General features: G+C 40.4%; 1 long non-coding RNA gene across 1 annotated transcript in view; it reads left to right on the forward strand.

The window, feature by feature from the left end:
- Nucleotides 1-20,569: 20,569 nt before the first annotated feature.
- Nucleotides 20,570-25,007, forward strand: part of LOC125899045 (uncharacterized) — a 174,664-nt gene continuing 170,226 nt past the window's right edge. Inside the window, exon 1 of the long non-coding RNA XR_007450700.1 lies at nucleotides 20,570-20,723. This is a non-coding gene — a long non-coding RNA (uncharacterized LOC125899045). The remainder of the gene's footprint in view (nucleotides 20,724-25,007) is intronic.

Raw genomic sequence — 25,007 nt, forward strand, 5'->3', positions numbered from 1 at the left:
GTCTGATATACTGTAGTTCTTTAACAGTTAATGATTAGCCCCGACTTTGTTTTTGTGTAGAAAAAAAAAATCCATACCCACTTCCATTTTATTGCAAGCTGTCACTCCAAATGAGGAGTGCTTCCTAATAAGCAGTGGGTAATAAAGGGACTGGTAACTGTGGGACACCTTCATTAGTGTTGGACAAAAGCAGCCATCACTGTGCTGCCCTACAATGGCAAAAGACCTTAACTTACAAGAGCTGAGCTTAATGAGTCGTAGGCATTTTATTGGAAATGTGTCAATTCAGTGTTTTTTAAATGAACATCAACATCTACAGAAAAATCTTGAGCTGAAACTTGACCTTTGACCCTTACTTTTTTCCTTCATCTTTGTTTGTTGGGCAGAATTATACAAACACACGTTTCCATTATTACATTTTCTTCTTCTCCTTCTTCTCCTGAGTGAGAATCCAAGACTCATCTGTAAAGACCTCCTGTACTTCCCTGTCCCTCCACTTTTTCAGAAAAAGGGTCCTATGTTCCCCGGTCCCTATATTATGGGGGAACGTAGGACCTGGGGAACATAGGTACGGTCCCTCAGTCATTACCTAGGCTACTTTCCCACCCTTTACTTTGGTAGCAGAAACAGTCTGGCATTACTTTAAAGTGTTTTATGTGACATATCCAGAGTAGTTCCATCACCACCTAACTAAAGAGTATCGTTAACATCCCACGCCACTGACATTTTTTTGTCTCGGAGAAGCAGGCACTTTCGCTACCGTTTTATCTCATATCATATGAAGCAGCCCACTTCATTTATGGTTCTGATGATGTCGCTTGTAATTAACACCCCCGCCTCTTTCACATGAACACGCCTGCAGCTGGATAGGGAAACCCAGAGTTAGTACCAGTTATCCAGACAGACCATGTCAGGGTTAGTCAAGCCAGATAATGAAAAGATATCCAGGGTAATTTGAAGTGGTCTCATGGTACAGGCCTCTGGTCTTTATTGACCCAAAGATGACAAAATAAAGTCAAGGTCTTTTGCTTTTCGCAAGGCAGCACGGCTATTACATGGCTGTCCTTACAAATGCACACCAACAAAAAACAACTGAAGGTTATCACATCACATGTATCCTCCTAATTAGGGACAAACATGATCAAGAGCCACATTAATAGGAAGGTTGTATGATTTGGATTATGAGGGGACCTAAATATTTCCTTTGAAATCCCTTCATTAGGTGTGAGGAACAGCAAAGTCTGATTGAAGTGAATTACAAAATACGCACTTGCCAAAATGAGAGTCCACTGAGAACTAATTTGTAAGCTGGTTTCCTCCATGCTCGCTTGGCATCGCGTTTCCGTCGTCGTAGGGGGTTGTGACGTCCTCTCCTCACTAATTGGTTTGGGATTCGCTTCAATATGGCAAATACTTTTCACAAACAAGCAAGGGGAGATGGAGTGGAATGAATGAGGGTGTGGGGAATGAACTGACACTGAGAAAAGAGGAGAAGTGAAAAAGCTTTGGGATGCATCTAATGCTTCCCACAGTGCCTGCTCTGGTTGGCCGATGCTCGTTTTTTTTTTTTTTTTTTTTTAAATTACCACATGCTGACATAATTCCATTAGTGTAAGGGTGTGTGTGGCACTCAGAGCATTGCACGTTGCCTGTTTGAAAGCAGGTCCAGCACATGACTCCGTGTTGAAATGTTGTAAGTGTGGCTAAAACTGCTTTGCTACAGTATGCACAGGGAGGAGATACATGGCATCCTGGTTTGTGGTTGAAACTGAGCCTAAGTATGTAATGAGTCTCTAGTCTGCATAAAAAAAGTTAGTTTTATCTTAAAAGATCGTTTCAAGACATAATACATAAATAAATAACATGCACAAATGCAAATACATTCCTTGAAACTATCCAGTAGACGTTAATACAAGCAGTCATATTCCTGTGAGGGGAAAAGATCCCATCAGGCTATGACTAATTACTGGAATTTTATCTTTTTCAAGGTTCATGTGACTCATATTACCATCATTTTCAATCGAAGACACGAGTGTCACCATCAATCGAAGTGCTGTGACCCCTTCAGTAGCATTTCTTAAAAGGACAGTTCACTCAAAAATAAAAAAAAATACACATTTTTCCTCATACTTGTAGTGCTGTTTATTAATCTAGATTGTTTTGGTGTGAGTTGCCGAGTGTTGGAGATACTAATATCTGCCTTCTCTCCAGTATGATGGAACTGAACCGCTAGACTGCTTCATATCTGCTAAAAGATTGTGGGTCAAGTGTTTGAGTCAAGGTTTCAAGCTGCGTATACTGAAGAATGTAGTCTGTGTCAGGTAATATTCCATCCAGTCCTTCTCATACGTTATATGTGTTACAGCATTGCCGTGTTTGTCCCCGTGTTTCCTGGTGTTTCCCCTTCCTTGTGTCCCTGTCTGCCCTACTCCCCACTGTTTAGTTTTGTCTGTGTGCTGGCGTGGCCGTGGTCCCCCTCCCTGGTTTCCTTGGTTTCCGGCTCTCCTCATCATACTCACCTGCCTCATCAGCTCATCAGCCTGCGGTATTTCTTCTCTGGCTCTCCAACCACTCCCAACCAAGCCAGATCGTTGTTCAACCAAGTGGTAGGTAAACCTCACGGCCATCTAAGACATTCTTAGTGACTTTATTCCTTGTGGGTTTTTTATGTTTATAACCTTTTTTTCCCATGTTCAGGATCATCACTCACCTGCACACCACGCTTCCTTCACCATCTACCCACGCCGTCCTCACCTCAGCCTCCTCCACTTCATCCCATAGACCCTGGACCCCTTTCATTCCCGTTTCTTGTGACAGCAAACCTTTTCAAACCTTTATGTGAAACAGGTGACGTCCTCAGATGTAAGACAAACTTACTTACTTAAAGAGTTTTTTTCCTGGCAATAAAGTGAAATCAAATCAACTGGATAATACTTGGCTTGTTGTGCTCAAAGCCCCCGCCCCCCAAAAATAAATGTGAAAAACTCAACAGCAATGTGTCTTTCCAGAAATCAGGTCCGGGTTACTCGTGCTAATCCACAGCCCTTCTGAGTCGTTGAATATAGGAACTTACCCCCCACCAACCATATCACTACACAGAAGGAAGAGTGCATCTACTGCTAACTCACCTAGCATCACTGAGCTAGCTAACATTACAGCTCAGCTCAGAAGGACACCATCATGTTTACATCTCCTGCTATCACAAGCACCAGCCAGAGTCCTACATGGTTCTAATTTTTAAGACCTGCTCCAGAAATGGAACCGCAACATGCAATGCAGCACCAGCACGGCCAGTTGGTTACTCAACCTGATCCACCCCGTCGACACGAGATCTGTGGCCCACACTCTAATCCCAGCAGTGATAGGATTAGAGTGTGGATCTATCGTCCAACACCTGTGATCCAACCTGCCTGTTCTTCTTTCATACCACCCACAAATCACCTTTTCTGCAGGTCACCCACCAGATACCTGACCTAATGCAGGCATGAGTCTCTTGTACATGAGTAGATGCACGCGTCCTTCTGCATAGTGATACAATTATCGGGTGCAGTTCTACAGATTGAAAATAGTTCCCACATGAAACTGCTTGCAGCAAAGTCTGTGGATTATGTTGAGTAACCAGGTCATGATTTCTGGAAAGAGACATTGCTGTTGAGTTTTTTAGATGAATTTTTTGGTGTGTTGAGCTCCACAAGCCGAGTGCCATCTAGTTCCATTATATTGGAGAGAAGGCAGACATCTCTACGGCCGATATCTCCAACACTCGGCAACTCACAACAAAACAATCAAGATTAATAAACAGCTGCTACAAGTACGAGAAAAAATAAGCATTTTTGATTTTTGAGTGAACTGTCTCTTTAAAACTCATATTTGTAGAAAAGGGACATTAAAGCTGTGAAAAATTAACATAATTAACCTGGTGGACCCCAAACAGGGTGATTCAGGCCTCCATTCAGGAGCTAAAGGGCTCACTGTCATTTGATAAGGAAACAGTCTCATCAGCAGACTCCTTCCCACGACACACTCTGCCCAGAAAAATAAAATGTACCCCATTTCAACATTCTTAAAAGGGTAATACAGTATGTTCCCTTGGTCCCATAAGGGGAAATACTGACTCAGTTTATAATCCAGTCGGGGCTATAAAGTCTAGGCCTTGCTTCAGGATGTGGAGAGGAGCAGAAAGAGGGCTAAAGATCAACTGGCTTCCCAGCACTTGATCCTGGGGGATAAAGAGCAAGTCTGTTTCCTGGCTTGAGAAGCTGAACTCCTCAAGAATCAAGCCCTGTTAGGTCTGGTGAAAAAAAAGGGCCAATTAGATGGAGATTTGAGAGGATTGAGGGAGAACAGCTGGACAGGGAGGAGAAACAGCAGCCCAGCTTCAGTTACAAAGGCAAGATATATATCAAGCTTCTTAATGCACTGTGTGTTCATGGAGGTTCAAGGCTGCATTATTTGTCTAGGAACAGAAAACGCAAAATGCAGTATTTCTCAACGGCAGCTCTTCCCACATAACAGCTGTCAATTTTTTTTACGTCTCCACTTTGCATATTTTGTAAAATATGGAGGATCCATTTGCAAAAACACATATCACAGTTTTTATTCATTTTGTAAACATTTTTTTTGGGTGTACTCCAGGGTATATTAATCAGACTGGTGTTGTCCATTTTGAAAGTGTCCTAATCAACATGATGGCCCGAACTGTGCCAACACAATATTACCTTGAGTTAAAGTGACTTTTTATTTTAAAAAGGTGCCAAATTTCTGCCTGACAACTTTGTATTTAAAGGCCTCTAGCCTCTAGTTTTATAATAAATACTTTTGGTATTCATATAGCTTTGAGGTGAATGGCAATGGCCTACAGTAGCTATGACAGGCCCGAGTACATGCTAAGTACTAGGAATGAGCGCTCGCTCGGCTTGTTAGTCTTGATAGACCTTGAGCCTAAACTAGCTACCATATATTGTGTGGTCTTGTGACATGATCAAGAATTGGCATCAGACAACATCAACATAGATGAAGCCGATGCAGAAGTGCCAAAAACTGCAGTTCCTCTAATGGCCACTAGAGGCTGGCTCCAAAACAGAGTAAATCCCCATAGACCCCCATGTTAAAATGTCTGAATTTACAGCAGAAATAAACATGTTTCAGCCTGGTACAAAAAAATGCTTTTGCTCTTGAGCTAATTTCAACATTCATGATTTTTTTTTTTTTTTTTTTTTTATAACTCACCTGTTTACATTTTATTAAGGCCCAAAGTTAAGGGCGGGGCGGCTGGAGTGACAGACTGTCTGTGAAGCATCGCCACAGTCTTTGGGTCAGATCCACCCCTCGCTCCTCCAAAGCGCCACCCTTTTGTCCAAATATTGTAACTTCTTGCCCCAAAAAACAAAGATGGCGACGGCCAAAATGCTGAACTTGAGGCTTCAAAATGGCAGTCCACGAACCAGTGGGTGATGTCACAGTAGCTGCGCCCATTATTTATAGTCTATGATATACCCAGCAATAATCATTGAATCTGTTTTTGACAAAAATACCAAAGAAAAGAAGAAGAAATCATTCATTTAATTGAATGTTGTTGTTTTTTTTAGAGTTTATAGTATTTATAGTTCATGTAGAATAAGCATATGATTTTGTCATAGATTGCTACAGTCTACTTTACAAAAACGGAAAAAGATGAGACAAATTACACCATCTTTAATCTAACATGAGTTCATCTTTGAATACAGGCGTTTTTCTGGGGTGTAAATCTGGATCACTGTCCAAGTGCCTGCTCTCCACCCAACACAATGTTGAGGAGCCCATTCTGTCCATGAGCCCCAATGCAACTGTGCTGTTGCCGTATTTTGCTGTATTTAAATATTTTTCTTATGACCATCCATTTCCATAAGTTATTGTGTCTTGTTCTAAGGGAGCGATTTCTAAAAAACTAAAGCCTTTTTAAGGATTTCTGCCTGTACTAACTGTGCCCCCCGCCCCCACCTTAGAAATCAAAAATCCACCCCTGTTGACCACATGATCCTCCCAACATTCCCCGTCTTTGTTACCATGTAGATTTCAGGGTCACTGTGTAATTCATTCCCAAGCTCCCTCAATGTCAGATTTAATCTATTAGATTTATTATCATCCATAATAAAGCCATACCGTCCTTGAAAAAAGGTGTCCATTTTGAGCTCAAACAGAGCCGCAGGTTGGTTTTTCAGCTCCGAGTCATCCCACAAGCCTCCGCATTCAAAGCTGGTTTGACTCTCCATACTGCACAGATGATGAGCCAAGTGTTGTCACAACCGAATCAACCCCTTGTTCAAACATAAAATGGATTATGTCTGAAGCAGAAAACACACAAAGACAGATGCACAAAATCCTGCACCACACTTGTTAGTGCTGTCTGTGATGTCTGTGCTTTGCTGTTCTGTACACTGTGAGCTTATGCCTGGACTTGGGATGAAACTGAACGCCAAACACACGGTCTTAACAAACTGACATTTCAGTTTGATTTTGAATCACACAGCCATACAGTTTTTAACATCTTTCAAAGGGACAAGCCTTTTTCTCTGTGTTCTTACCGTCACCAGGGGGCGATATTACCATTTTCCATCCCTGTGTGGAGCTCAGCATTTTCCACATGAGGCTTTTTGGTTGAAAAACTACCACTTCATTGCATTTATGAGCCTCTTTTTAGATACAGACCAATTACAGACACATTGCTTATATGGTTGACGCTCTTTAGCTGTTTAATGATTGCAAACAGCTTTTTATTGTTATCGTGTGTATTGTCTTCACACTGCAAAAACGAGTCAAATGAACCCTGTGCAGAGCTCACGTTACACATTAATCAGTGCAAGTCATTATAGTTCAACATAAATGTTCATGTTGATTTAGTTTGTTTCATTATACCTCTCATTACTGCTTTCTGACCTGTTAAGATATAGTTTGTTTTATTAAATATTGATTTAATCATTTTGTGTGGACTGCAGGAAGATTAGAGCTGCAACAGACAAAGCTATCAGAGCTCTACATAAAGAAATGTTTTAAGCAGTCTGATTTGTATTTGCGCAGCAGACTAAATTTTTCTAACACAGGCGATTTAAAAAACAGAAAAAAGAAGATGTGTACAGCTGGGCCTGAAGAGAAGGCAACTAAATGGGCAACAAATAAAGTATCTTGTGGGTCTAGAAGGTTTATGTTTGTCAGAATGGTGCGAAAATCAATGGGCTCCTGAGGGGGCGGCTGTGCTCTGATAGGCCTCCTCCTCTCTTCACTGCAGAGCAGGAATCAGTCAAGGATATTAATCTAAACATCAGTCATGCATGGGGAACACCCCACAAGGAGAATAAGTCTGCTCATCCATGCATCTCCTGGGGGAGGTAGGGGGGCTTTGAGGAAGGGAGTTGAATGGGTAAGTATGTCAGGGTATCATCTCAGGAGATGTGATGTGGGCTGACTTTAGGCACACAGACAATAAAACCCAAACTGAAGAGGTTGGCACCATCAAAACGGAAATTCGTGCATAGCTCACTGAACCACGTTATAATCTGTGCAACAAATACGTCACGCGGAGCTGCCACAGTCCAAACCGGCAGAGAACAATACACAGCTCCTGTGTGGGAAAAGAGGAAAGCTATATTTCTCTGAGATATATGTTAATGTAATTCATCTTAATGCAATCTTATTCTTCAGCCATTCCAATAAGACACACAAGTAGCCGAGAATATTAAAATTCAGGAGCAGTCCATTTTCTTATTACTTACAATATGCTGTATTTCATTTTCTCTCATCACCTTTATAAAAGTACCTCCTCTGCCTCTCTGTTTCAGCCGCTCGCACTGGGTTATCTTCCCAAGGACAAGTACAGATGAGGAGATGCTCCTACATGAGGACAGCACATGCACTGACTGCAGGGTGTCTGAGCTTTCTACTCCACAGCTGATCTAATGTACCACAACTGTCAACAGCTACAGAAACACGCCAACATGGTTCGTCTTAACTCGCTAATCGATGGCATAACCTAAGCTGAAAAGCGTGGGTGGAATTTCAAATTAAACTCCTGGAGACACAGCCAGGCAGATTTTCAATCAATTCCATATTCAGCTTTACCGCTACAACTGGATCTGTTATAACTCAGTGATACCAAAGCCGATATATTTATTGAGAAAATGTTAAATAATTGCAGAGGTTTGCAGAGTCTTGTTATGTCTGCCCTGAATTTCAGAGATGTAGAACTTAATGTACAGTGGTACAGCTGTGAAATTACAAACCCTTTAACATTCTGCTCAACCGTTAAGTAGAGCACATTTTGAGTCACTATATCTTAATGAAAAATGTTGAACTGAACTCAACCTGATTGAGCTATCTCTACCATTCAGTTTGAGCGGGACCTACACTTCTGCGTCGAATCAGCGCTGTACCTACGGCACAGGCTCTGCATTGGCGTAGAGCCTACGCCATAACCTACACCATAACCTATGGCATAGGGTGACGCGCACCTACAAGCACCTCCCCAGAAATGAAACTACACATTGTAGTGATGCAGACCTCCTGTCTATTTTCGCAAGCTAAAACCATTTCCCTCAATGAAAATGAAAATTTTATTTACTTTAGATAAGAATAAATTGTGAAGACAGTAAAACCTCCACAAAATAACATTTGAACGTTTGTGTGTGATTTATCCTGGCTTCATATGAGTGGTGGAAATCTCTGCTAATTACTAGGCTAATTTATACAATGTAAAATGCCATAGGCTTGTGCTAATAATGTTAGCATGTTGTATTTGTTTGAAAAACGTGTTAAGTATAAGACAGTTGTTTTGTCAGTGAACCTTATGAGTTGTAATGGAGCCAAATTATGTACCGTTACCTTTGTTAAATGTTGATGTTGAACCTGACTTCATATGAGTAGAGGAAAAGTCCCTTAGCCGCTAAACTAATTTATTCAATGTAAAATGTCAAAGGCTTGTGCTAAAAACATTAGCATGCTGTATTTTTCGGGGAATGTGTCCAGGCAAGTATTTTGTTCGTGAATCCTATGAGTTGTAATGAAGCCAATTTGTTTACTTGTGTTTGAAAGTGTCTCGATTAAGCCATGTTTTGGGTGTGTTTTGAACCAACTAAACTTTACAGCACTTCACAGAAACCCTGCTGCCAACTTGTGTTTTGGAGGTGTAACTGCAGCGTGACACAGACACACCGCGCACAAGTGTAAATACTCACAACGGCGTTGGCCATGTGTGTAGGCTACAATGTGTGTAGAGATGATGCACAAGAATTAATCCTGCTTTATGGTATGTTATGCAAAAAAAAAAAAAAAAAAAAAAATCACTAGATGTCGCTGTCTTAAAAAAAGAAAAAAGAAAAGAAAATATGATTGTTTTTGTGTTTGCCCAAGGAAATACAAATGCAAAGAAAAACAATTTCCATTGCTTTTTTCTTAGTGTGGACATTTTACAGTATCAATAATGTGCTGCTCCACTAAAGTCCATGTAACAGTTTGTCTCTTTAAAGCACCCATATGTGTGTCACGTCATCACTGAAGGCCAAGTTAGTGTGCAAGTAAACTTTCCTCCATGTAAACTTTTCATCAGGTCATAACATATTTCCTTCCAAACCCCATGTGTTAGTCACTCTGAAGCCACGGGGTCTTTGCTTGTCCCGGCAGCAGAGTGCAGCGTCACAACTGAAAGGCAGATAATTAGCCTCGTTGTAATGTTTAGACCAGGCAGTCTGCTCTGGTATGCTTGAGAAATCATTAAAGATTATGAGGCAATCTTTTCCCAAGGAAAATAAAATGACAAACCATCAAACACACTCATTTTGAGAGAAAACAATTAGAGCAATTGTTTCTTTTTATAAATTTATTTTGGCAGTTATCCTTTGAGCGAAATGTACAGTCAAAGGAGACATGGCAATGACATGCGGCAAAAAATGGGCTGAACTCCCTGTGCTTAAATTCTTATAACCCTGCAACAAAATGTTGGGGCAATTAAAGGTGCAATCAGTAAATTACAACTCTTTTGTAAGATTAAGTAGCAGCTCTATATCCTCCGTGGTTTACAGTTCTTCAACAAAGCCTGTAGATGATGCATTTTATCCTGTTTGTTTTTAGCAGCTCAGACTTTTATGTTACCAAAGGTTATCTGCTTGAATTGACTTATCTGAATCCTAAGTAAATACACAATCTGTTCTCATTCCCAGGTCTTTAGATAACGAAGCTTGAACATACCCTCAGTGCCTGGTACTGACACACAAGGCACCCTTTAGCGTCTGTGTAAGAAGGACCAAGCTTTCAACGACAACTACTGTAACTCCAATCTAAACCCATCTACAGCAATATTAGACACTCACATAATATAAAAGTGAGAAAGTCAGCAGAGAGTGGAGGTTGGGATGGATGGATGGGTCAAACAAACACAGGATTTTAACCCCAGAAGACTGCTGTTTGTGTCCCAAGTGAAATCAAAAGTCAACGTTTTTTGACCCATAGCATGATCTTCTTTCTAAACCTATCCTAACTTTATGGTTCCTAAACATAATCAGAGGGTTATTTTGAAAAGACACCGTATCATTCAATCATTCATCTTCTAACCGCTTCATCCTCTTGAGGGTCGCAGGGGGCTGGAGCCTATCCCAGCTGACATCGGGCGAGAGGCAGGGTACACCCTGGACAGGTCGCCAGACTATCGCAGGGCTGACACATAAAGACAGACAACCATTCATGCTCACATTCACACCTACGGACAATTTTAGAGTTATCAATTAACCTGCATGTCTTTGGACTGTGGGAGGAAGCCGGAGTGCCCGGAGAGAACCCACGCTGACATGGGGAGAACATGCAAACTCCGCACAGAAGGGCTCCCACGCCCAGGATCAAACTGGCAACCCTCTTGCTGTGAGGCGAGAGTGCTAACCACCACACCACCGTGCTGCCCCTGACACTGTATCCAATTAGCAGAAACTTAACGTTTCCTGTCAACAAGGATGTTTATTTTAAAGACTGTATGCATGTGATGAGCAGAAACTGACACTTCCACAATTGATGCTAGAGGATTACCTAGATCAGTGGTTCCCAACTGGTCCAGCCACAGGGTCCAGATTCCTTAGTCATTACTTCAAGGTCCGCAGTTTGATATATTCAGCATCATACTTGTATCTGGCCTTGTTGTTGAGCTAGTTTGTTGTCTCTATTAAGTAGCTGTCCATTAGTCACTCACTCTTCAGCAGGAAACTGTACTTCAAAATAAAAGCTCTGTGCCAGGAATTCACTGGACTTCAAAATAAAGTGTGTTTTTTTACAAACTTGACACGTTCTCGAGTCACTTGAAGACCATTCAGAATGGACCTGCGACCCACTTTTGGACTTTTGTGTCACTTTTGTGTCACTTTTGTGACTTGCAGGTTGGGGATAGGTTAATTGGTGACTCTAAATTGCCCGTAGATATGAACGGTTGTCTGTCTCTATATGTCAGCTCTGTGATAGTCTGGCGACCTGTCCAGGGTGTACCCTGCCTCTCACCCAATGTCAGCTGGGATAGGTTCTAGCACCCTGGCGACCCTCCAGAGGATAAGCGGTTGGAAAATGGATGGATGTCCCGTTGGGAACCACTGAACTGGAGCACCATTATCTGAAGCATACATCTGATCAAGCTGTTGTAATTAACGAATTGAGAGTTAGAACGAGTTAAAATATAAACCCCATCTACAGAAGAATGTAGGCATTGTATGTGTCTGCAAACCACTGTTACAATTTTGCACATTATTATGTTGTAGATAGATTAAAATGTTATGTTTCCAGAACACTGAGGCTGATGTGGTTAGGTTTGGGCATAAAACCCACTTTGTTATGATTAGGAAAAGATTAAAATGCCTGATTTAGGGGCAAATTTCATATTGGAAACACAGCAATGTCTCCATCTCTGGTTGACTAAATGTCCCCCAGAATAGAACCAAAAATTACGGTGATGCTGCATTCTGTGTTGTTGGCCCTCGTCTCTGGAGCAGCCTTCCAGAGGATGTCAGACTCTCTAAATCAGTAGACAGCTTCAAACGAAATCTTAAACACTATCTTTTTAGGGTTGCATTTTTGTAGCTTTTATTTAATTCATTGATATAAAACCTAATTTGTATTTCTTATGTGTATGTGTGAGTGTGTGTTTTCTCTTGCACTTAATGAAGTTATTAATGTCCCACCAGGTCTTTCCATGATTTGGTTCATATCCAGTCAGTATCATTAAATGGATCAAAGCTGCATCTTATTTCAGGTTTTGGGGTCTTGTGCCGAATTACGCATTGTGCATCTCTTAGGCCACTTGAAGATACAGCCAACAAACAGTCTGTGCTGGTACTGAGTGAACCTCCAAGGCAGCTTCATTGACTTGATTAGTATTTATAACTGTTCAGACTAAATATTATTTATTTTTCCTAGAATGAGAGAAGGCTTACTCAAAAATAGAAAATGAATGGAGACAATTAAAGCATTATGTTTTTAACTAGTATACAAGACAAGCAACCTAATTAACAACAAAGCCACGAAAGCCTGCCCTGACAACCCCCCCTGGCAGAGGATCTGCCTGCAGGGTTCCAGTACCTGTCCGGAACTAATCGCTGAAAAGCAGCGTACACCTGGGGCCACCTGTATCTTGTTCAGTGAAAACCCCCAAGCTGAGCCGAGGTTCAGTGAACAAGGCTAATATTACAAGGTATCATCAAAGTAGAGGAGGCCTAGAGGGGGAAAGGAAATCAAAGTAAACAAATGCTGGATGGACCAGTTCTGCCTCTCACATTAGTGCTTCCATGGGAAAGGGCATAATAAACCACACAAGCTCTGACAGTGATTTCCGCTGTTATTATACTGACCTATGGGTGTGGACTTTGGGTGGAACCAAGGGGATACATCCCCCTCAATATTAAGAACATGTGCATTTCTTCCCCCTCCCCAATAAAACCATGGAAGTAGCAGAGGACTTTATTTTGACGAGGATAAAGACACTCATCAATACAGAAAAGGCAGAAATTGATGCATAAAAATTCACCAGAATGCAGGAAATTTGATGTGTTTGAAGCCACTTGGATACAGTTAAGAAAAGATCATCTTGTGGCTTAAAATACCCAGTGTGGGGGGCACAATCCCAGCAGGGAAAGCAACAATGTCTTGGTTTACTTTAACGCCATTAACAGCAATGAACAGGCAATTAATAGTGCAGAACAAAATCGCCTCAAGAGTAGGTTTTACCTGACATAAAGGCACATGTGGATGGAGATTCATCATACAGCAGTAGAGGACACACTGCTCCCCATGTGTACATCCTCCATGGACATTATTATATGCATCCATCTATACATAAACATGCATCCATTCATCTCAGGATCTGTACATAGAAATCAATCCCAAGGTTGTGATGTTATGCACGCTCCCAAGGGCCGTGTCTCTCTTCAGCTCCACTACAGTGCCAGCAGTGTGCAACACATAGCTGACGTTAACTTGGAAATGCAGTCTGCTAACATCAACACATGACCGGCACCCACACAATCACATAAAATCCACACATGCTGTGTTTCCGTTATAAATGTTTTGCAGTGGCAGCCCGGAGATCGATGCAATGATGTCTTAGTGTCAAGCTTTTCTTGCCACTATCTTGGTTGGAAAAGCCGCGACGTATCAGTATAATAAAATGCTTTTTACGCCACTATCCTGGCCAGAAAAGCAGTGATGCTTTGGTATAAAAAACATGCTTTACATACCATTATCCCGGGCAGAAAAGCAGTGATGTCTCAGTATAAAAACAGACACTTTGATGAAACTATCCTAGCTGGAAAAGCAGTAATGTCTTGGTATAAAATAACGTTTTTATATACCACTATCCCTGCCAGAAAAGCGGCCATGTCCCGGTATAAAAAACACGTCTGATGCCACTATCCCCGCCAGAAAAGCAGCGATGTCCCATTATAAAAAAAATGCTTTATGTGCCATTATTCCCGGCAGAAAAGCAGTGATGTGTCGGTGTTAAAAAAAATGCTTCTCCATGCCACTATCCCAGCCAGAAAAGCAGCGATGTCCCTGTATAAAAAACACTTTTGATGCCACTATCCCCACCAGAAAAGCAGCAACGTCTCATTATGAAAAAACGCTTTACGTGCCATTATTCCCGGCAGAAAGGCAGTGATGTGTTGGTGTTAAAAAAATGCTTCTCCATGCCACTGTCCTAGCCAGAAGAACAGCAATACCTTGGTATAAAACCCCTCCAAACTTTTCATGCCACTGTCACCGCTGGAAAAGCAGTGATGTCTAAGTATAAACAAATATGCTTTTCATGCCACTATCCTAGCCAGAAAAGCGGGGATGATTTGGTATAAAAAATCGGCCGGAAAAGAAGCAAGGTCGCGGTAAAAAAAACACAACCGCTAATCTTGTCACCATCCAAGCCGTAAAAGCAACAATGTCTCTGTAAAACACAACTGCTTTGCATGCCTAAAACAGCGACAGGTCTCTGAAAAACACCAACATTTGGTGTTAGCTTATATACTACGTAACGTCCCCTTAGAAATGTTGCTATGATATGTATGACACATGCAAGTGTAACATATTTGTGGTTTGCAGAAACATACAATGCTGATATTTTCTTCTGGCGACTGTGCTGTATCACATCTATGTTATAATGGTTAATTACTTTAAGTACCAATAATAATAGCTCATGATGTGTCACTTATGCTTTATGCAGATCATATCACGCTGTATACAGACACAGTGTCATGGTGTGTGTTATTCTCACACTGGACCCAGATGAGACCAAATTATTGAAAAGGATGCTGTATAAATGTGATTATATTTGTATTCTGATGGAAGAAGTTAGTGAAAAAAATCACCTGAGTGCTTGAAGCTGAGCAGCAGAGAGAAGATGGCTGTGGTGAACAGTGGGTGTTGACACTGAGGAGAAACTGCTCCGGAGGCTTAAAGATGGCGACGCTCCACGGCTAAGATTAAAGATAATAATGCGGTTGTCAGAGACATCAGTGGGAGGAAAGGTCAGGCTGTTAGAAGTTGAAGGATAGATTGAGGATGACTGACTCATTAAATGCCAGTCCACATGGATGTGATTCACACCTCCACATGCATTTATAAAGCACCTCACAACTGCCCGACTACCTTGGCAATGTATAATCTGTCTGTCTCAAAGAGAGATTGGTGCTTTCATAAAACAGCCATGTTAAAAACTTTTAATTTTTTATGTACAATATGTAAAAGTAGGGGTTTGATCCAGTCATAGATTTGTACAGCATTTGACATGATAAAAAAAGTGCTATTTACAGACACAGTGTATGGTGTGTAGTTATTCTCTGCATATCAAAATGATTACCAAATTATTGAAAAGGATGCTGTATAAATGGATGTATTTTACATTAAATCTGATTTGCCTCGAGACAAAATCACGTTAGAAGTGTCTTGAACATTTACGCTTTTACCTTGATTCGTAAAATTACTTGTGACAGTTTTATATGATAATAAGAGCGACATTAAACATTTAGAGACGGTCTGTAATGACTTGGACTAATATGCTTCTGGCCATATTTAAGGTTGGTTGGCGCAATGACATGCTGTTGAATGAGGTGGTCAGATTAGTCCAATTAGAATGTAAATGTGAAGGTAAATTAAGATTTGCCTTTGAATTACTCCAATAGACAAGTTAAGATACTTTATCTCAGTATAATTATACCACATTAAATTGAATAATGATTGCAACTACAGCGACAAGGGGCTTTGGCAAGATGCATATAATGGAGTAAAAAGGCAATATAAACAAGTAGAAGTAAAAAAGTCATGGTTTACTGGGACACTTAAATAGAACAGAGACATTTTTAATGTTATTAGCGACACCTGTGCTTTTACTACTACTACTACTACTACGACTGTGAAATATACACTGATCGGCAAATCATTTTGTTACAGTGCAATGTTCTGCTGGGAAACCTTTGGTCGTAGCATTCATGTGGATGTAACTTGATGCCCTCCACCCATCCAAACACTGCTGTGGGCTGAGTAGCTGCTCAGGAATGGTCTAGGGAACATGACAAAATCTGACTGAGCATCCAATGGACATGCTGGTACCACAGAGGTACCCCTAATCCACAGTGGGGCCTTCCTGCATGGTCCGGACTTGTCTCTGACATGTCAAGGCATGGACATATGACCTCTGGAAGGTGTCCTGTGGTGTCTGGCACTGGGATGCTGGCTTCGGATCATTTGAAACCTGTCAGTTGGTCATGTCCTCAGGCCATTCCTGAGCAGTTCTTGTGGTATGGCATGGTGCATTTTTCTGCTGGGGCATTGCCATCAGGGTATACTGTTGCTGTGAGGGGGATACTTAGCCCACAGCGGTGTTTGGGTGGGTGGAGGCATCAAGGCAAGGCAAAAGCAAGGCAAGTTTATTTGTAGAGCACAATTAAATTGTACACAATGTAATTCAAAGTGCTTTACAAGAACAAGAATAATGCATTAAAATCACAATACAAAATAAAAACATAAATAATCATTATAAAATGAACTTTAAAAGAGAAGAGTGCAGATAAGATCCTTTCAGTCATATGCACAGTGAAATAGAGCTGTTTTGAGCCTAGATTTGAAATATACACTGATCGGCAAATCATTTTGTTACAGTGCAATGTTCTGCTGGGAAACCTTTGGTCGTAGCATTCATGTGGATGTAACTTGATGCCCTCCACCCATCCAAACACTGCTGTGGGCTGAGTAGCTGCTCAGGAATGGTCTAGGGAACATGACAAAATCTGACTGAGCATCCAATGGACATGCTGGTACCACAGAGGTACCCCTAATCCACAGTGGGGCCTTCCTGCATGGTCCGGACTTGTCTCTGACATGTCAAGGCATGGACATATGACCTCTGGAAGGTGTCCTGTGGTGTCTGGCACTGGGATGCTGGCTTCGGATCATTTGAAACCTGTCAGTTGTGAGGTGGGGGTACCAGCACTTCCCAAGATGCTCAATCAGATTGGGGTGTGGGAGATTTGGAGACCTGGTCGACACCTTGAGCTTTTTGTCATGTCCCTCAGGCCATTCCTGAGCAGTTCTTGTGGTATGGCATGGTGCATTTTTCTGCTGGGGGGGGGCACTGCCATCAGGGTATACTGTTGCTGTGAGGGGGGGGGTTACTTAGCCCACAGCGGTGTTTGGGTGGGTGGAGGGCATCAAGGCAAGGCAAAGCAAGGCAAGTTTATTTGTAGAGCACAATTCGTACACAAAGTAATTCAAAGTGCTTTACAGAACAAGAAAATGCATTAAAATCACAATACAAAATAAAAACATAAATAATCATTATAAAATTAACTTTAAAAGAGAAGAGTGCAGATAAGATCCTTTCAGTCATATGCACAGTGAAATAGAGCTGTTTTGAGCCTAGATTTGAACATTGTCAGAGTAGAGGCCTGTCTCACATCTTCAGAAAGACTGTTCCAGATTTTAGCTGCATAAAACTGGAATCCTGATTCCCCATGTTTAGTCCTGACACTGGGCACCAGCAGGAGGCCGGTCCCTGAGGTCCTCATCAAGTGGCATCCACATGAATGCCGTGACTAAAGTTCTCCCAGCAGAACATTGCATTGTGCCAAAATGATCAATGTTACTCACTTTACACACCACTGGTTTTAATGTTTTGGCTGATTGGTGTAAAGTGTCCATTAACATGACCAGTGGTGATTAGCATGGCCCTAGCAAAGGGATGACATGCAAATTTGTGAAGAAGTATTCAGATCTTTTACTTCAGTAAAACTAGCAAAACTACAGAGTAAAATTACTCTGGTATGAGTAATAGTCATGTATTCCAGATGTAATGCCCACTAAGTAAAAATACAAAAGTACTGCTGGCATCAAAATATACATAACGTACCCACAGTAAACATTTTTTGGTGTTTGTGCAATACTTTTTGTGTTGTGGTGATGTCAAAATATTGTACGCTCTTACAACTTGAATCATTTATTTTTTTTTTATGTAAATAATCAAATCTGTCTGTTTCATGGTGATATCTAGCCCATGAATTAAAATGTTCAACCCTATTAAAAAAGGTTTGGATTACATTCAATGTCAATCCATACATCAGTTTGCTCCACCCATATGTTTCCACCCTCTTTAATAGATTCTGCCTTTAAGATTTGGAATAGTAATGGTATACATCATTTTAAGGACCTCTACAGATAGGGTATATGCCTCATTCACTCAGCTGACCCAAAAGTGTAACGTCCCACAGACCCATTTCTTCTGTCACTTGCAAATTAGAAATGTCATGCAAAGCAGGTATCCACAGCTCCCCAATTTACCAGATGAAACAACTTTAGATTTCTCAACATTAAGGTGCACAACAGGGGAGTAATTGAAGTGATATATACTACATTATCAACTCTACATTCTCCCTCTCTCTCTCCGCTATTAGATCCCAGTGGGAGGATGATTTGGCTTCCAGAATCACTCATCACAATTGGCAGTTCGTTCTTCACAGAGTTCACTCTTCCTCAATGTGTGCCAGACATGGCCTCCTACAGTTCAAGGTCTTGCACCGCCTACATCTATCCAAAGAAAAGCTTGCCAAGATTTATCCAGGGACAGATCCCTTATGCAACAGGTGTAGAACAGTAACAGGATCCCTCATTCATGCAGATTTGGCCCCTCCCATGGCTACAGCCTTGCGCCTTATACTTACTAGGTGGAAGCAGGAGGCGTCTCACACACATGCCCAGTGGGCTGGTAATCTTATTAGTTTTCTACACTTGGAGAAAATAAGGTGTACACTGGGTGGCTCAACATGGTAAAAATTTTACAGGACATGGCAACCATTTCTGACGTATATGAAAACATAAAAACTATGTGATGTTTGTATAAATATATGTGTATGATTGTGTGTGTGTACTGATATTTACATTTTGACTCTCTGCTTATATGTCTGAAATGTGTATCTGCCCATGTATACATGTATACTGTCATTTTAGTTTTCATTTTAGTCTTATACAACCTTTTTTATTTCATTCCATTTCATTTTGGTATTCCATTCTGGATGTCTTACAGTGATTATGTTGTTGAAAATAAGGAAAATCCATCTATTGTCTAACCACTTACCCTCTTGAGGTTCGCAGGGGGGCTGGAGCCTATCCCAGCCGACATTGAGCGAGAGGCAGGGTACACCCTGGACAGATCGCCAGACTATCACAGGGCTGACACATAGAGACAAACGACCATTCACATCTACGGGCAATTTAGAGTCACCAATTAACCTATCCCCAACCTGCAAGTCACAAAAGTGACACAAAAGGGACACAAAAGTCCAAAAGTGGGTCGCAGGTCCATTCTGAATGGTCTTCAAGTGACTCGAGAACGTGTCAAGTTTGTAAAAAACACACTTTATTTTGAAGTCCAGTGAATTCCTGGCACAGAGCTTTTTCACATGTACAGAAAAGTCACCAATTAACCTGCATGTCTTTGGACTGTGGGAGGAAGCTGGAGTACCTGGAGAAAACCCACGCTGACACAGAGAAAACATGCAAACTCCACACAGAAGGGCTCCTGCACCCAGGATCGAACCTGGAACCCTCTTGCTGTGAGGCAACAGCGCTGACCACCACACCACCGTGCCGTCCTATAAGGAAATTAGAATTTTAAAAAAAAGTACTCTTGTAGAACAGTTTAAATAAATGTAATGTAATAAAAACAGTTGCCAATAAAAAAGAAAAAGAAAATGATTAACCCTATTCACCTGTAGAGTCTCTCCATAACTTATAGTGCATCATATTTTATCATTAGTTGATTTATACTTTGTATTAACAGTGTTGGAGAGTAATATGTAATTAAATTACAAAATAAACGTGACTGTAATCAGTTACAGTTACTGAGAAAAAAAACAACTAAATTACAGTTACTAAACAAAATGTTGGTGATTACAAAGAGGTTACGTCCGAATATATTATTTTTGGCCAAGAAATATGTAAAAAATAACATTCAGTCTATTGCTTTCAGCTTTATGGCACAGTTTAAAACATCTCTAAGAAAAGGATTCAAAAAGAATGATGAAGTAATTGAAATAGTTACATCACTCATTACATTTTTAACAGGGTAACTAGTTATCTGTAATACATTTCACAAGTAACCCTCCCAACACTGTAACTATCTGTAAATCTGCAAAGTAACTAAGTATAGTCAAATGTAGTGAAATAAAAAATGCAATACAATTATATACTAGCATTAAATAGAAATACTCAAGTTTTGTACAAGTACCCGAAATTTACACAGTACTTGCGTAAATGTAGTGCTCTTCCATGACTGCACGTGCCACTGTGTAGTTGCTGCTACGTATATCAAACGCACCCTCTGACAGACGGCGGCTCGTTTAAGCGTTCAGCACTCAAACGCACCCTGTCGCTGAGCTGCAGATTCAGCTGTTACATTAGCGCTAATAGCAAATTCAGCCGTTAAAGCTACAAACATTTGCAGCTAACTCTGCAGTTTATTACCCAGCTCACCTGCAGCCCGACGTGTCTGTAGGAGGCGTTTGCGGAGTGTCCTTGTTTGGCTACATGTCTCACCTGTGGCACTCAAACACAAGCATGGAGCTGGAAGTGGAGTTGTTTCCGTCCTGCTGTCTGCAGCCTGGGACCACCGTGACTCTTCACCAAGACTTTATTCACTCTTGATAAGATGGAGGATTAGAGGATGACACTGCTCCACCTCAACAGCCTAGGTAAGCAAAGCATTTGGTGCTGTATCACATCCTGAGTCTTTGCTCTGTGCAGGCTGTTTACTCTGCTTGCCAAAAGGCAGCTGGTTGTTATCGGTCACAGAGGTGCTTGTGGTCACTTTACATTGGTTTTATGTTTTATTTATTGTAAACAAAGTAATATTTTAAAGCTTACTTTCCCTTTAAAAAAAACAAAAAACAAACAAACAGCATAAGAGCTGTAATACACCCAGAGTTGAAAACCTGAAGACCTGAACTTTTGTTTGGTAAGCATTTTTAATATCTCCAAGCTATTTGGGATCATTAGGACCTGATATGTATAAAAAACAAAATATTGTCAACGATAATTAAGTCTCAATGTCCTCAAATGAGACGATAATAAAGTCCCAGTGTCCTCAAATGAGACGATGATTGAGTCCCAGTGTCATCAAACGAGAAGACAATAAATTCCCAATGTTCTCAAGTGAGACAACAGTAAGTTCTCAAATGTCCTCAAACGAGACAATAATAAAGTCCCAATTTTCTCAAACAAGACACTGATAAAGTCCCAGTGTCCCCAAATGAGACAGTAATAAAGTCCCAAAGTCCTCAAACGAGACGATAGTGTCCATGTCTTCAGTCGAGTACTTCCTAATTAGCAGCGTCTTATCTTGTTACTGTTGCTAAAATTGGTCAAATTTGTTGCTGTATCGAACTATAAACATTACTAATCATAATTAAACAAGTTTCAACCATTAAATGTGATCAGGTTTTGGACCCTGTCCACTTTTGTTGTGGGATTTTTGTCTCAGGCTGACTTGGCAGAGATGGCTGCCATCTTGTTTTTACTTGTATTAGTGTATTGTGCTCTTACTACCACTAGTTGGCACAAAATAGTGTCCGTGAACGAGGACAGCAGGTCTGAGTTACTGTTACTGTCCTGTTACTGTTCTGCATCTGTTGCATAAGGGATCGGCCTCCGGATAAATCTTGGCTGACAAAGTTCCAGTGTTGGCTTTTCCTTTTGGTGTCATGCGGAGGTGTGTTATGATGCTTTCATGCTGTGTAGTGGTGAGTTATGAGTTCTCATATTTGACCCCAGCATGACTTGGATGTTTAAAGTATTATGAGCAGCTTGCAGCTGTTTTCTCACTAGCTTGTTGTTTGGTGTACTTTGATACTGGCTCATCTGTAAGAGTCTCTAATAGAGGGTAATACTGTAAGCCTTTTGGGACAAACTTGTCTTGTGCAGAGTTCATTCACAAAATTATTACCTCATAATAAGGCTTTATAGGAAACTCAAAGCTTTTGTGACACACATTAAAGGAAGGCCGTCACATTTTCTCCACAGACTTCATATTCAGCTCAGCATTAGAGAAATATTTCAGCTCAAAGTAATGGGTCATAATTACAAATAAAGTGCTGAGCTTTTCTCTTTCTCTGGAGTTTATGCGGCTGCTGCTACACTCAGCTGCACTTATTGCCAACTGAAACTCATTTCCACATACTTGAGGTCATCTGCTGCTTAACAACACTGCATAACATTACACAAGAAGAGATTGTCTGCTTCAAGCCACGAGTTTATGCAAGTTTAATATGCTTTAGTTAATAAGTGTTTGCTCCACAGATGACATTTGCCTGTTGCTGCATATCGGCTGGATGCTGGGTTAGGAATTTTTTATAACTCGTACTTACATAGTTTATTCTAAGGCTGCAGACTTTGTCGTTTTATTTTATTTTTATTTATTTTTATTTTATTTCATTTTTCAAGTTAATGCCTTTTTAGCATTATAAACAGAACAAAACAAAACAGGACCAAAACTTCCCTCTCAGTTCATACTGACATTGTCTTATTTAAAACAACCTCTGGATACAGTTTGGGAACATGCTGTTGTGTGCTCTGTACATTAGTGATGCTATTTTAAAATCTACAAGGTCACTAAATTTGAGTGCCTCTGAATTTATGAATAGTTTATTTGTAGGTTCATGATAATTGGCTCTGTTCATAATTCTGGTGGCTCTCTTCTGATGCAAATAAATCGGATTTGTGATTGTTTCATATGTTTTTCCCCAAACTTCCACAAAGCAAGTAATTATGTAAGTATAAAGGAATGATACAATATTTGTAATGAATTTGAGTGATTTCCAGCATAATTTGTGATCTGTGACAATTCTCAAAAATGTGTTCTCATATACTCTTTCTATCTCAGTATTATTTATCATAATTTGTTCTTGGGTATTGTGTTTTCACTTTCCAAATATCATTTATGTAGTTTTATTTACATTCAATGATAGCTTGTTGATGTTGAACCATCGTCGTAAAATATCCAGTTCTGTTTCCACTGTATCCAGAGTAAAACACATTTGTATCATCGGCAAACAAAACCAAATTAAACAACTTGGACACATCACAAATATCATTTACTGTATGTACAATGTAAACAATTGTGGACCCAGCACTGACCCTTGTGGAACTCCACATGCAACCCTCAACAAGTCAGACTTATTGTTTATTTGTACATATTGATGTCTGTTTTCTAGATAGTTACTGAGCAATTTCTGAGCTACTCCTCTAATCCCATATCTTTCCAGTTTGCTCATTAGTAGCCTGTGGTCAGTTGTGTCAAATGCTTTTTAAAAAAAATCTATTAAGATTCCTTCTGTAATTCATCATTGTGATGTTAACTTGAGCTGTAAACACATTATGAAAAGGATTTTTTGAGTTAGCTGAAACTTCAAAATGTAACTTTTTTTTTTTTTTTATTGATGCCTTTTAGAGCCGTAACGATGAATTATTAGTTGTCAACTACAAATTAACCGCCAACCAATTTAATAATTAATTACTCGGTTGAAGTTATTTTTAATGAAAAAGATTAACTTAAGATTAGATTAAACGTAACTGTGAATATTTTCTGTTTTTTCTCATAAATTTGAAGTGCTTGTGAAAAAGCTAAAGCTGAAACTGGGTTTTTATTTTAGACTTAGAAACTGCTTCTCTTTCTTGGCCAAAAAAAGACTGGTCTCTGCCACATTCTTGACTGTGGTTGATTATGGGGATGTGTTCTATATGAATCCACCCACTCTGTGTTTGCATGCTCTGGACTCTGTGTACCATGGTGCGCTGAGATTTATTACCAACTGTAAACCACCAACTCATCACTGTATCCTGTATGCTCAGGTTGGCTGGCTCTCTTTGCAGTTTCGTAGACTTTTTCATTGGCATTCCAAGCTACTCTTGGCCTACTACCAGCATATTTATGTGGGTACATTAAGCAAAAAAAAATTGAAATGGCTATGCTCTCCGTTCTCAGAACATGTTTTTACTGTCTGTACTGAGGGTACGTACAGAGTTTGGTAAGCGAGCATTTATGTATGCAGCTCCTCATATGTGGAATCTTCTGCAGAAGGACTTAAAATTGCACTCTTTGGTTCCTCTCGGCTGTTTCAAAGCACTGTCACTGTTACACAACCATCTATATGACAACATCACGGTGTATCTTAGGTGGTCTTTGTAATCATGAGTAGTTGCCCTTTTTGCATTTTTATGGTTCACTTCTAGTATATATTAACATACTTTTTGGCTTTTCTTTTGTGTCTTATATTGGTTGTTTTTGGTATTTTTGTCCTATGTTGTCTGTCTGTAACTAAAAATTGTGTGGTTAGGTTTAGGCACAAAAATCATAGTAACAAAAAGAGATCATATTTTGGCATAAAATACCTGGTTTGGGGGGCACATTTCCAGCTGGAGAAACCACAATGTCTTGGTAAAAGAAAGTTGTTTTCCATGCCACTATCCCGACAGGAAATGCAGTGACTGGTTGCTACAAAACACACATTTGGTGCCTGAAAAGTTGCTGAAAACAAAACAATGACTCAATAAAACACAACTGTTATTGTCATTTGTTGGGCTCAAACAGTGGGTTGCAGGCTGGCAGGCATCTTGCCAAGCTTATACTTCTTCTTCATCCCCTCCACCTCCTGAAGTCAGCTCATATATCACATCACTTTGGAAACATTTGAATTTATTGAAAGGATAGGCCCTTGAAATGTAGTATCTCATTTTCAAAAGGGTCCTTGGACACAAATACAGAACAAAAACATACAGACAAAACTGCAGTACATAACAAACATACACAAATACACAAAGACATCTCGCTCACCATCTCCCACCCACACCCCCTGCCCTCAGCTGTTGTGCGAGAACAATTACAACTGGATACCGTGACCTTGGATATTACAAAGCAGTTTTCAGTACAACAGTTTAAAAACATGTGCAAGGTCTTTTGAGATGTGAATATGAAGAAGTTC

Source organism: Epinephelus fuscoguttatus, linkage group LG12 (genome assembly GCF_011397635.1).
Source record: "Epinephelus fuscoguttatus linkage group LG12, E.fuscoguttatus.final_Chr_v1".
Taxonomy (NCBI): domain Eukaryota; kingdom Metazoa; phylum Chordata; class Actinopteri; order Perciformes; family Serranidae; genus Epinephelus; species Epinephelus fuscoguttatus.